The 12,070-nt window shown below is 40.8% G+C and overlaps 1 pseudogene; it reads right to left on the bottom strand.

Annotated features, from left to right (window-relative positions):
* Nucleotides 1-11,100: 11,100 nt before the first annotated feature.
* On the bottom strand, nt 11,101-11,614 carry LOC121147393 (annotated as a pseudogene).
* Between the last annotated feature and the right edge of the window lie 456 nt (nt 11,615-12,070).

Raw genomic sequence — 12,070 nt, 5'->3', positions numbered from 1 at the left:
TGTGTACTGAAAAGGCCAGTTACCTAGACACTGGGAGTCTTGAGTACTCCCTGGTGCTGCACTTGGGGCCATCCCCAATTGGCTATGCCCTTGGGACTTAGGTCCTTCCAAGCTTGATGATATTGTTTCTGTAGCCAATTTTCCCTTTAGTTTTGGAAACAGCTATTACCAGCTAATGCATAGCAATATGTACAACTTATTTATTTGAAAGGGAGAGCAACAGAGATAGGAAAAGAAGCAGAAAGTGATCTTCCATTCTCTGGTCCACTCTCTAGATGGCAGCCAGGTCACAGCCAGGTCTGGGCCATGTGGAAGCTAGGAACCAAGAACTCCACCTGGTCTCCTATTGGGTGGTAGGGCCCAAATTCTTGAGCTATCTTCTGCTGTGTTGCCAGAGACGCTAGCAGGAAGCTGGGTGAGAAACTCAGTAGCTGGTGTGAACAAATATGATGATATGAAATTCCAGCCTCAGAAGTGGGGATTCCCCTCGCTGCCCCAATCCTTAGCTCCTGTTTAGATTTTTAATAAAGATTTGCAGGGCTGGCAGTGTGACATAGCACTTGGGCTATCTTCTGCTGATTTCCCGGGCATATTAGCAAGACACCGGATTGGAAATGGAGCAGATGGGATTCGAACCAGGGTTCACCTGCAAAGTGGGCAACACAGGTAGTATTTAACCTGCTGTAAACAATTCTGCTTCCCACAGGTAAGTTTTTATTTAAATGAGTGAATGCTATTCTTACCAAAGGATCTCTTAAAGGTCTTTTGGTTCTGTATGATCTTGAAAGAAGCATGTCTTGTGAATTATGATTGCTCTCCCTGCAGAAGCTAGTCCATCCGTGCTGATGACCCACATCCGGACAAGTGGTACTGTGTTGATCTTTCTCCTTCACCAATCATGAGAACTTTCCCCACAGTTTCAACAGACAGAGCCTCATTTAGTCTGAGTCTCTATGTGGAAGCGTCCAGGGATTGATGTTCAGAGCTGGGGGCCTGGGATTCTTCAAGAAGCCTGTTGAGCAGTCACTTGGATGGTTTTCCCGCAGGGTCATTAGGTCAGGGTGACTTTGAAAAGCAATTGTCAGTGGAGGGCACCTAATTTCTGGGATCCTTGAAACACAGGCTTGGACTAATTAAGTCACAGGAAAAAAAAATATATGTATGTGTCGAGAGAATCTGAAATAAAAATGGCCCTGCTTAAAGGACTGAAGGAGAGGAAGCCCCAGTTAATCAGCTATATATTTAGAAGGGCTAGCCTGGGGCCAGGGTTGTGGCTCAGAAGGTTAAGCTCCCATTTGAGATGCTACCCTCCCATATGAGTATCCATTCATGTCCTGCTTTTCCCTCAGCTCCCTGCTAATGTGTATGGGTAAATAGTGAAAAATGGTTCAAATGCTTGGACCCCTGCCATCCATGTGGGAGACCTGGATGAAGCTCCTGGCTTTAGCCTGGCCCAGCTCTGGCCACTGTGGCCATTTAAGGAGTGAACCAGTAGAAAGATGATCTCTCTCTCCTTTTCTTTGCAAATTCCTCCTTTTAAATAAACAAATATATAAATGCACATATTTTAGAAAGTACTAATAGGACACTTTTTTTTTCATGTATAGCAAATTAAAGAACGGGGGAAAATAATATGACAAAGCCTGGATGCTGTGTGAATTGATAATAACAGTGGCAAAAAGTGCATCTAGTCTGCTTTCCTTTTAAAAAATATATTTTTTATGTGAAAGTCTGAATTACAGAGAGAGAGAGAGAGAGAAGGAGAGACACACAGAGAGATCGTCCACTTGCTGTTTAACTCTGTGGATGGCTACAGTGACCGGGGCTGGAACGAGCAAAAATCTGGAGCCAGGAGCTCTGTTCAGGTCCCCTATCAGAGAGGTGGCAGGGACCTGAACATTCTGCTATTTTTTGGGTCCATCTTCCACTGTTTTTCCTGGGCCATGAGCAGAGAGCTGGATTGGAAGTAGAGCAGCCAAGGGCTCAAAATCAGCCACCAATGGGATATTGGCACAGCAAGTGGTGGCTTTACGTACTATGCCTTAAATTTTCTCTGCTCTGTTTTCTAAACGCAAAGAGAGCGAAGCATGAATGGTGCTTCTTGGTGCAGCGTTCTGTTTAACATCGTTCAGCAACATCTTGCACTTTGTTTCTCCCTTCTTTTCCTTCCTCCCTCCTCCTCCCCCCTTTTTTTCTATCTTCCCTCCCTCCCTTCCTTCCTTCCTTATTCCTTCTTTCCTTCCAAAAACCTTTATTATGCACCCACTGTTTTTCAGGCATTTAGTGGAACTCTGAGACTAGAGAGGTGAATGAGGCCTATTGCTGACTCCGGGGAGCTCAGGGAAGGATTTATATGTGAATATACCCTGGAGGGGAGCAAAACTGCTTCACTGTTCCATCATCAACACCTGGAAAAGTGACAGACACCATAGTGGACATTTCAAAAATGCCTACCAAGTGACTGAATGAAGGTATTGGCAATATCTTCATAAAGTAATGGTCAGATTGAAGTGAGCTGCCCGATATATGTATGGAATGGAAGATCTCAATAGATACAAAAAAAATTATTCATAGGGTAGAAGTTTAATTCAGATTTGCAAGTCTGATAAATAACTCAACAGAACCTATACAAAAGACTTCCTGAAACTGTGCCATAGCACTGTGTGGTCCAAGTATGCTGTCAGTGATGTCACCTCGTTCCAAGTTCCAGGGCAGAGTGTTCCTTAACACTTGTTAATGTTTCATTCAGGCTCAACTAATTGAAACAGTATTCTAGGGACATCAGTTGTTCTAGTTACCTCTGTGAAGAGAACGCCATGGTGTGGGATGGCAGTCTGTATGAGGACATTTATGACACAGACTTTGCTTGTATTCTTATTGATTTGTGATAGCGCTTTTGAAATAGAAGCCATGAATTATGCACAGCTGAGCTGATTAGGAACTGCAAAGGAACTACATTTAAAAGAATGGCCAAGGACTGTACAGTCAGCTGGCGCAGAGTGAGAATCTCTAACAAATTATTTGCAATGCTACCAGCCGTGCTTGTGGCCTTGGAGGACGTTAAGGGGCATTTCTTGTGCGACTACAGCCATTGGTCAGAAGCCAACTGTGGGAGAGCACATGTGACCCAGTGCCTGCCTAGAACTGGGGCTGTTGATAAGAGCGGCTGGAGGACCATGCTCTTCCGCACAGATGACTGCCCTTGGAGGGTCATCAAGTTCCTCTTATGAAATTGTGTCCTTTATGAACTGAGCACCATTCTTGTCACGTCACCACAGGGACAAGGCTTCAGAAGAGAATGTGATCAGGCTGTTCAACATCCGGACCATGACAATTCCAGTTTGTCTCACAGCTATATAGTGAAAAACTAATGTAACTGCTGTCCTGTGATAAAATAGTGACAATTACCTTTAGCTCTTGGAGTAAAGAGCTCCATAGATGAAGGATTGGAGTTGAATGTTGCAATACAGAGGCTCCATGGAGTCTGGGCTTACCAACATTGAGGCATTATGAAAGTTAACATTCCACAACATTTGAAGACTTCAACAGTTATCAGAAATATTTCATGCTTTGTAACTTTCCAAATGGAGGAAGATATTCAGAAGAAAGTGGGGAAAGTGTACCAAAGAGAAATGTACAAATAGCTTCTATATATCATGCAAACAGATTTTATAGCTTGGTGTTCCTAGCCCTCTCTTATTGGAACCTCTCAGGTGCCAAACAAGTTGCTTGTCTAAAAAGATGGCCGAGGGCCCAGCATGGTAGCCTAATAGTTAAAGTCCTTGCCTTGCATGTGCCGGGATCCCATATGGGCCCTGCTTCCCATTCAGCTCCCTACTGTGGCCTGGGAAAGCAGTCAAGGATGGCCCAAAGCCTTGGGATCCTGCACTTGCGTGGTAGACCTGGAAGAGGCTCCTGGCTCCTGGCTTCAGATTGGCTCAGCTCCAGCAATTGTGGCTTCTTGGGGAGTGAGTCAATGGATGGAAGATCTTCTTCTCTGTCTCTCCTCCTCTTTGTATATCTGACTTTCAAATAAAAATAAAATAAATATTAGAAAAAAAATGGTTGAAAATTCCAGGGCAGGAGATTTGTCTCTGGACATGAACTTCACCTGCAACAATTCTAAGTGGAAATGGTGATCTCACCCCCTTTCCTATAGCCCTTGACCCTAATCACCCTAATCAATTATGTAAAAATCATTAAAAATTAATTAATAATTTAAAAATTCTTAAAGGATTCCTGCTTTTCTTTAGTTAATATTTTTTTTTAAAAAGCAAATCCTAACTTTTAAAAACAGTTGCACTACACAGTGTGCATTTAGTCTATCAGTTCAGACACCAGATCAAGACACCTTCATGCCACACTGCAACGTTTTGGTGAAATCCTGGGCCCTGACTACTCACTCTAGGTTCTTGCCAACACGGATTCTGGGAGGCAGCAGGGATGACTCAATTAATTGAGTCCATGCCACTTGAAAGAAGAGACCTGCATTAAATTTCTGGCTCCTGATTTTGAACCTAGCCAGGTCCTGAATATTGTGGGCTTTGGGAGAGTGACCCAGTGGATGATGAAACGAACAAACAAACAAAGAAATAATAAACAAAAGCAAAAAATAGGCTGGAGATTTGGAAGATGTTTGGCTTGTGTGCTAAGACAGTTTCTCCTACTATGCAGTGTGGAAATATAATTCATTCATTCAATAAATATTTATTGTTTTCTGCATATGTTACTGGGACTATGGTGGGAAGCAGAAGACCTGAATAGACACGTTGTTTACTCTTAGTCCAGTGAGGAAAAACCTTGAAAATCAACTCACAAAAAATATATAAATATTTTCAACTGGAGATCTGTTGTTATGAAAGAGAATTGTTGGGTAAGCTAAGCTATGAGAAGATCCAGTTTCGGTTGGAGTGATTGTGGGAGTAATCACAGTGTAAGTTTTAAACTGAGATTTGGAGGTTAGGGTTGTGTGTGTGTGTGTGTGTGTGTGTGTGTGTGTGTGTGTGTGTGTGATGTGCGCTGGTGTTTTGCAAGGAGGGGGAACAAGTACAAGGGAGATGGGAAGTATCCTGCACAAAAGGAGTAACATAGGCTTTGTGGGGAACTAGGAGAAAGCTGGGGTGGTTCCCCTGTGCGTCTGAAGTGGAGGAGGGTCACATGGTGGGTCAAACATTGGTCAGACACTGGTTTGAGGTCACATTGGAGAAGAACACAAGGACCCTGCCCTTCAGGGCTTTCTAGGCCACGTTGAGCTTCTGGAATTTTCTACTAAGGAGAGAAGTGTATTTGCCAATGACCTACAATGAGATGATGGAGCAAGACTTAGCAGTGCTTATCAGCAATGGTTCACCCAAGAGAACAGTGATTAGAATAAGACCTTGGGTGCAGTGGCCCTGAAATGGGATCATATTTCATCGTGTATTTCATAGTTTATCAAATCTGGTGATAGCAATTTATCTAGCAAGGTTGTAAGAATGGCAGGCAGTCATGTCGGGAAACACGTGCACAGATTGGACCCTCCAAAGTGTCAGGCACCATGAGCATTTTCCCAAACTTGGACAAGGCAAAGCCAGTGAGCAGAGAAGGTCCCAGCTAAAAGAACAATGTGAAGACAATTATGGACCCCATGTGCTGCCTAATAGACTCTCTCCCTGCAAGTTGTTTCCTCTTATTCCTCAGCCCAAGCAATATGTGGAGTCCTCAATAGACCAGTCACTGGATGTTTTTGCTAAGTTTGAAAGAAAATTTCCAATATATTTCTTTGGACAGAATAAGCAAAAATGCTAAGCTGCAAACATCTTTGACTTCCCAAAGGACGCCTATGGTCTGCCCACATCTGCAGAGCGTTGTATTGGGATTTTGTTTGTGATTAGTTTCCTAAATAATCCCATGGAGCATGTACTTTGTGAGAAAATTTTGGTGTGTAATCTAACACGTTTTGTATTTCACCTGAGAAGTGAGTTTTTGACTGTTAAAATTTGGTGTATAGAAAACATAAGCATAATTGGTTTAAAATCTACCACCCAAGCAACTAGGGAAAACCTTGCAGATTAACAGAGAAAAGGACTATGATTTCAAATTCTGGTTTTATGATTTCGACCATCCAATATATGTTTAAGAAGGAAATCACATCAATGCTTATTTATAGACCACAAGATGTTTTATATGATGTATTGTTTACGGGTGTGCTTGGTCAGAAGACTAATAAATGCTTGGTCTTCAGCAAATATTACTGTTCACAACCATGCCTGCTGCAGAATGAATATGAGTGGGTTAGAGAGATATTGTCTCAGGAGACTGAAAATGTGTGTGGAAATGCACTGGAATGCACAGCATCTATGAACCCCTTATGTTGCTTAATAGGTAACCCACAGCCTCTAGTCCTAATGCAGTAACTGAATTACTTATTGCATATCTTGCTTCACTCTCCTTTCCTCTGTCTCATTTGCCTTATGTTAAGGGTAGTCACTGTGGCATATTGAGTTAAATCATCACCTGCAATGCTGATATTCCATATGGGCTACTCCACTTCTGATCTAGCTCCCTGCTGATGTGCCTGGAAAAATGGCAAAGGACAGCCCAAGCACTGGGGCCCTTTCCATCTGTGTGGGAGACCTGGAAGAAGCTCCTAGATCCTGGCTTTGGCCTGGCCCAGTCTTGGCTGTTGTGACCATTTAGGGAGTAAACCATTCTATCCCTCTCTTACTCTCTGTCACACTCCATTTTGAATAAGTAAAAAATAAACCTTTAAAAAAAGTAAGATGAGAAGATGAGAAAATAATAATCTGCTTGATGGATTGAATTATAGCCACAAGGAAAAATGATTATAAAGCTATTTGGCAATTGTGGTCTGGGTTGAGAGAGCTGAGCAATATGAGACTTCAACAGATGTTTCTCAGCCCCTGTTTGCCACAGGATTGTGTAGTAAGGGCTGTCGACAGCACATGCAGGCAGCACTTGCCCCTTGTTGGTGTTGGAGCTTGAAGACTGGACACAGCCAGCTGGACTAGGTAGTCTAATCATAAAAGGTACAATAAACAGGACCACTAAACACACTTGTTGCATAAACATGTGGTCATTCAGGACCGTCCCTTGGGTCCCCCATGGAAAATCTCAATGATGCTATACTACAAGGTAAGGAAAATGTACACCACTTAACTTAGAAAGCAACTTTCAGGTGAGAAGCAGAGATTCTGATCACCAAGGAGAACCCAAATGCTTGCATGTTCTAAGTGTTGCAGAATTCGTTGCAGTTACTTCAGATTGCACTTAGACAACATGTTAATCTTCTAAGGAATGACTCTTTGGAAGGATTGCTCCAAGGTTTTTTTAGTTAATACCTTAGAAATAGTGCTAATAAAGATGGAAAAAATTTGGTTTTGCCTTTGCTAAGCACTGTGTTATTGAGAGATTTGTGTAGTGATCTCTTTGAATTTTCCAATTTCTGTTGGTGCTTTCTTTGGTGTTAAAGTGGATTACGGTATTATGAAAATGGAAGCTGCTTTTTAATTTCTCTACTTTGTAAAGAATGTCACATTGTGCAAAGATTCTGTGCAATCTCTCAACCATTTGCAAAAGCCTGACAAATAAATAAGTTTGGAGAACATCACAGTGTTTAGTTTTATGACAAAGTGGGAGTTTCTGGTATGGTTACAATCAAGAAAGAAACTTGTAAAGGAAAAACTTGGCAAAAATTAACTTTGCAAAGTCTGTCTGTATGTTAAAGTTCACACATGTTAATAAATCATTTCAGATGAAATCCAAAATTCTGTTACTAATAAAAAGAGAAAAAGGAGGGACTTGAGAATATCTAGCAGCTGAGTCATGTCGGAGCTAGATATTAGTTTTCAAGGTACCACTGAAAAGCCTCATCTTTGGCTGCTTTTATTTGAATGCCCCTCCTGGGACAGAGAGAAAACTGGAAGAAAGGGTGGACATTTCAAACGGTTTCTTTGGACTCTGGCAGAGAAACAAACTCTCAGCAAGTCAAGAAAAGCCTTTTTGCTCTGAGCCGTGACCAGCGCTAGGCACTTAATAAATTTTATTGGCCAAAAGAATAGACCTCATTCACAAGTGCTTTTTTGTTGATATGTTTATATCCTGGTGTTTGAGAATATAAACTCAGTGTCCAACTGTGGAGATTAACTTCAATTAATCAATTTTGCAAGGCTTCAAAGGATTTAATTTTTTTTTTAATTCAGGGAAAACATAGCACTGTTATTTGTAGCCTGATTCATTTTAATTCCATAGACCATGTTTTCAGTAAGGATTCATGTGGGGAATTGTAGATTTTCCTCACCTTGGGCGGCTCTCTTTTCTACTTTTCCTTAGGTCACTTGTATGTTGTTAAAATATATTAAAAGAGGAGAGTTTGTTCAGTATTTTTCTTTATTATTTTAAGATCTTATTTATTTGTTTATTTGCAAAGCAGAGTTACAGAGAGGACAGACAATGCTTTGTGAATTTAGCAGTTCCAGTGAGTAGATGAGAAAACTCATGAGTTTATTTAGTTACATTATTTAAGGAGTTTTCACACACACACACACACACACACACACACACACACACACACATACCCCTTTTCATTTTTTAGAAGATTTATTTATGTTTATTGGAAAGTCAGATATACAGAGAGGAGCAAAGACAGAGATGATGATCTTCTGTCCACTGATCCACTCCTCAAGCAGCCGCAACAACTAGAGCTGAGCTGATCCAGAGCCAGGAGCCAGGAGCTTCTTCCAGCTCTCCCATGCAGGTGCAGGGTCCCAAGGCTTTGGCCCATGCTCAACTGCTTTCCTATGCCACAAGCAGGGAGTTGGATGGGAAGTGGGCTACCAGGATTGGAATCGGTGCCCATATGGGATCCTAGCATATTCAAGGTGAGGACTATAGCCACTAGGCCACCATGCTGGGCCCTGTTTTGTTTGTTTTACTTATTTTTTAAAAAAATTATTTATTTTTATTGGAAAGTCAGATACACAGAGAGGAGGAGAGACAGAGAGGAGGAAGATCTTCCGTCAGATGATTCACTCCCCAAGTGACCGTAACGGCCGGTGCTGTGCCAATCCAAAGCCAGAATCCATGAGCTTCTTCTGGGTCTCCCACATGGGTGCAGGATCCCAAAGCCTTGGGCCATCCTGGACTGCTTTGCCATGCCACAAGCAGGGAGCTGGATGGGAAGTAGGGCCATTGGGATTAGAACCAGTGACCATAGAGGATCCCGACACATTCAGTGCGAGGACTTTAGCTGCTAGGCCATGCCACTGGGCCCTTGTTTGTTTAAAAGATTTAACATTTTAAATATATTTTTTTCAAGATTTAAAATTTTAAAAATTTAAAAGATTTTTAAAAGGATTTTTTTGAAAATGAAATAAAATTCTTCCACAATAAAGAATAACTCCAAGAATTCACCTTTTCTAAACCTGCCTTAAAAATGATACTCAAAAATGTTCTCATGAAAGAAAAAAGGAATAGCGACTACCAAAACCAAAGGCAAATTAGAAAACATTCTATTAAAAGGCTATCAGAAGACAAAATAAAAGAACAAACCATTGCTAAAATAACAGGACCTAACTGCCACCCATCCATAATAACTCTGAATATAAATGGCTTAAACTCATCAGTTAAATGCCATAGATTAGAGGACTGAATCAAAAATCAAAATCATATCTATCTGCTGCTTACAGGAGACTCATCTCACCAACAAAGATCAGAGGAAACTGAGAGAGAAAGGATGGAAAAAGATATTCCACGCAAATGGTAAGGAAAACGTCTGGGTGTAGCCATTCTTATATCAGGTGATATAGACATTGATGTGAAGAACATCAAAAGAAGTAAAGAAGGACACCACATAATGATTAATGGATCCATTCAGCAAGAAGAGATCACCACAATAAATGTATATGTGCGAAATGCCAAAGCATCTATCTACGTGAAACAAATATTAATGCATTTAAAAGGAGAAATAGACTCCAATACAATCACAGTAGGGACATTAATACCCCATTAACATCAATGGACTGAAAAGAGAAAGAAACTCAGCAAAGAAACAACAGAACTCACCCAAACTCTAGAGCAAATGGATATTTAGTTGATATCTACCAAAACTTTCATGCTACAGATAGAGGATACACCTCTTTTCATCAGTACATGGAACCTTCTCCAGAATTGACCATGTTATAGGCCACAAAATAAGCATCAGCAAATTTTAAAAAAGCAAAATTATACCGTGCATCTTCTCAGACCATCATGAAATGAAGCTGGAGACCAAGAAGTCAAAACAACAAGGAAGACTCGCAAACACATGGGGACTGAATAATTTATTACTAAATGAACAATAGCTTAGAGATGAAATCGAAGGGGAAAATGAATCGAAGGGGAAATTTGAAAAGCATTTGAAACAAATGAAAGCATCAGTACAACATATAAAAACTTAAGAAACACAATCAAGGCAGAGTTAAGAGGAAAGTTCATCTCAATCAGTGCTTATATTAAAAAACTAGAAAAGCACCAAGTAAATGAGCTAACCTTACAGTTGAAGGCACTGGAAAACAATAACAAGGTAATCCCAATATTAGTAGGAAAAATGTATAATCAAAATAAAGGAGGAAATAAACCAAATAGAGACCAAAATAACTATACATAAGATCAATGAATCAAAGAGCTGGTTCTTTGAGAAAATCAAGAAAATAGAATCCCCATGAGCCCAACTAACAAAAAAAAGGAGGTAGAAAAAACTCACCAATATCATCAGAGATGAAAAAGGAAATATAATAACAGATACCTTGGAAATACAGAGAATCATCAGGAACTATTACAAGCAACTATATGCAAACAAAAGGGCTAGAAGAGATGAACAGATTTCTGGACACATACAATCCACCAAAATTGAATCAAGAAGCAATTAACAATCTAAATAGACTGATAACATCCACTGAGATTGAATCAGTAATTAAAGCTCTCCCAACCAAGAAAAGTTCTGGACCAGATGGTCTCACTGCTGAATTCTATCAAACATTTCAAGAGGAACTTACCTCAATCCTCCACAAGCTTTTCCAAACAATAGAAAGAGAAGCAATCCTTCCAAACTCTTCCTTTTTTTTTTATGGTGAAAAACATATATTTAGAATTAGAGAGCTGGATGAAGTTTAGATGATCCCAATTTTGTTGGCAACATCCAGAGCCTCATAATCTCGAGGCAGCCACACCTATGCCTTCTTTTCTCCATCGGGCCTAATCAGGGAATTGACTTTGGCCACATCAATGTCATAGAGCTTCTTCACGGCTTGTTTGATCTAGTGCTGGTTGGACTTGACATCCACAATGAACACCAGTGTGTTGTTTTCTTCTATCTTCTTCATAGCAGACTCTGTGGTCAGGGGGAACTTAATTATGGCATAGTAGTCAAGCTTATTCCTCCTGGGGGTGCTCTTCCGGGGTATTTGGGTTGCCGGTGCAAGCACTGCATCTTGAGCCTCCGGAAGGTGCAGGATGTGCGGATCTTCTTCTTGTGGCTGTGGACACCTTTCAGCACCACCTTCTTGGCCTTCAGCGCCTTGGCTTTGGCTTCGGCTTTGTGAGGGGCAGGAGCTTCCTTCTTCGATTTCGGCGCCATCTTGGTAAAAAGCCAAACTCTTTCCATGAAGCCAATATCACCTTATTACCAAAGCCAGATAGAGAAAAAACAGAAAAAGAAAGCTACAGACCAATAACCTTGATTAACATAGATGCAAATATCCTCAATAAAATACTAGCCAACAAGATTCAACAGTACATCAGGCAAATAATTCGCCCAGACCAGTGGGATTCATCCAAGGCATGCAGGGATGGTTCAACATCTGCAAATCCATAAATGTGATACATCCACGTCAACAAATTGAAAAATAAATACCATATGATCCTCTCAATAGATGCAGAGAAGGCATTTGATAATATGCAACATGACTTCATGCTGAAAACCCTAAGCAAGACATGTATAAAAGCAACATCCAAAACATGATCAAAGCAATTTATGAAAAACCCAATGCCAACATCATACTAAATGGGGAAAGATTGGAAGCCTTCCCACTAA

Source organism: Ochotona curzoniae, unplaced genomic scaffold, assembly GCF_017591425.1.
Source record: "Ochotona curzoniae isolate NIBS_2020 unplaced genomic scaffold, NIBS_Ocur_1.0 scaffold_4506, whole genome shotgun sequence".
Lineage (NCBI taxonomy): Eukaryota > Metazoa > Chordata > Mammalia > Lagomorpha > Ochotonidae > Ochotona > Ochotona curzoniae.
The sequence above is the reverse complement of the archived record's forward strand: the minus strand, read 5'-3'. Positions and strand labels throughout refer to the sequence as shown.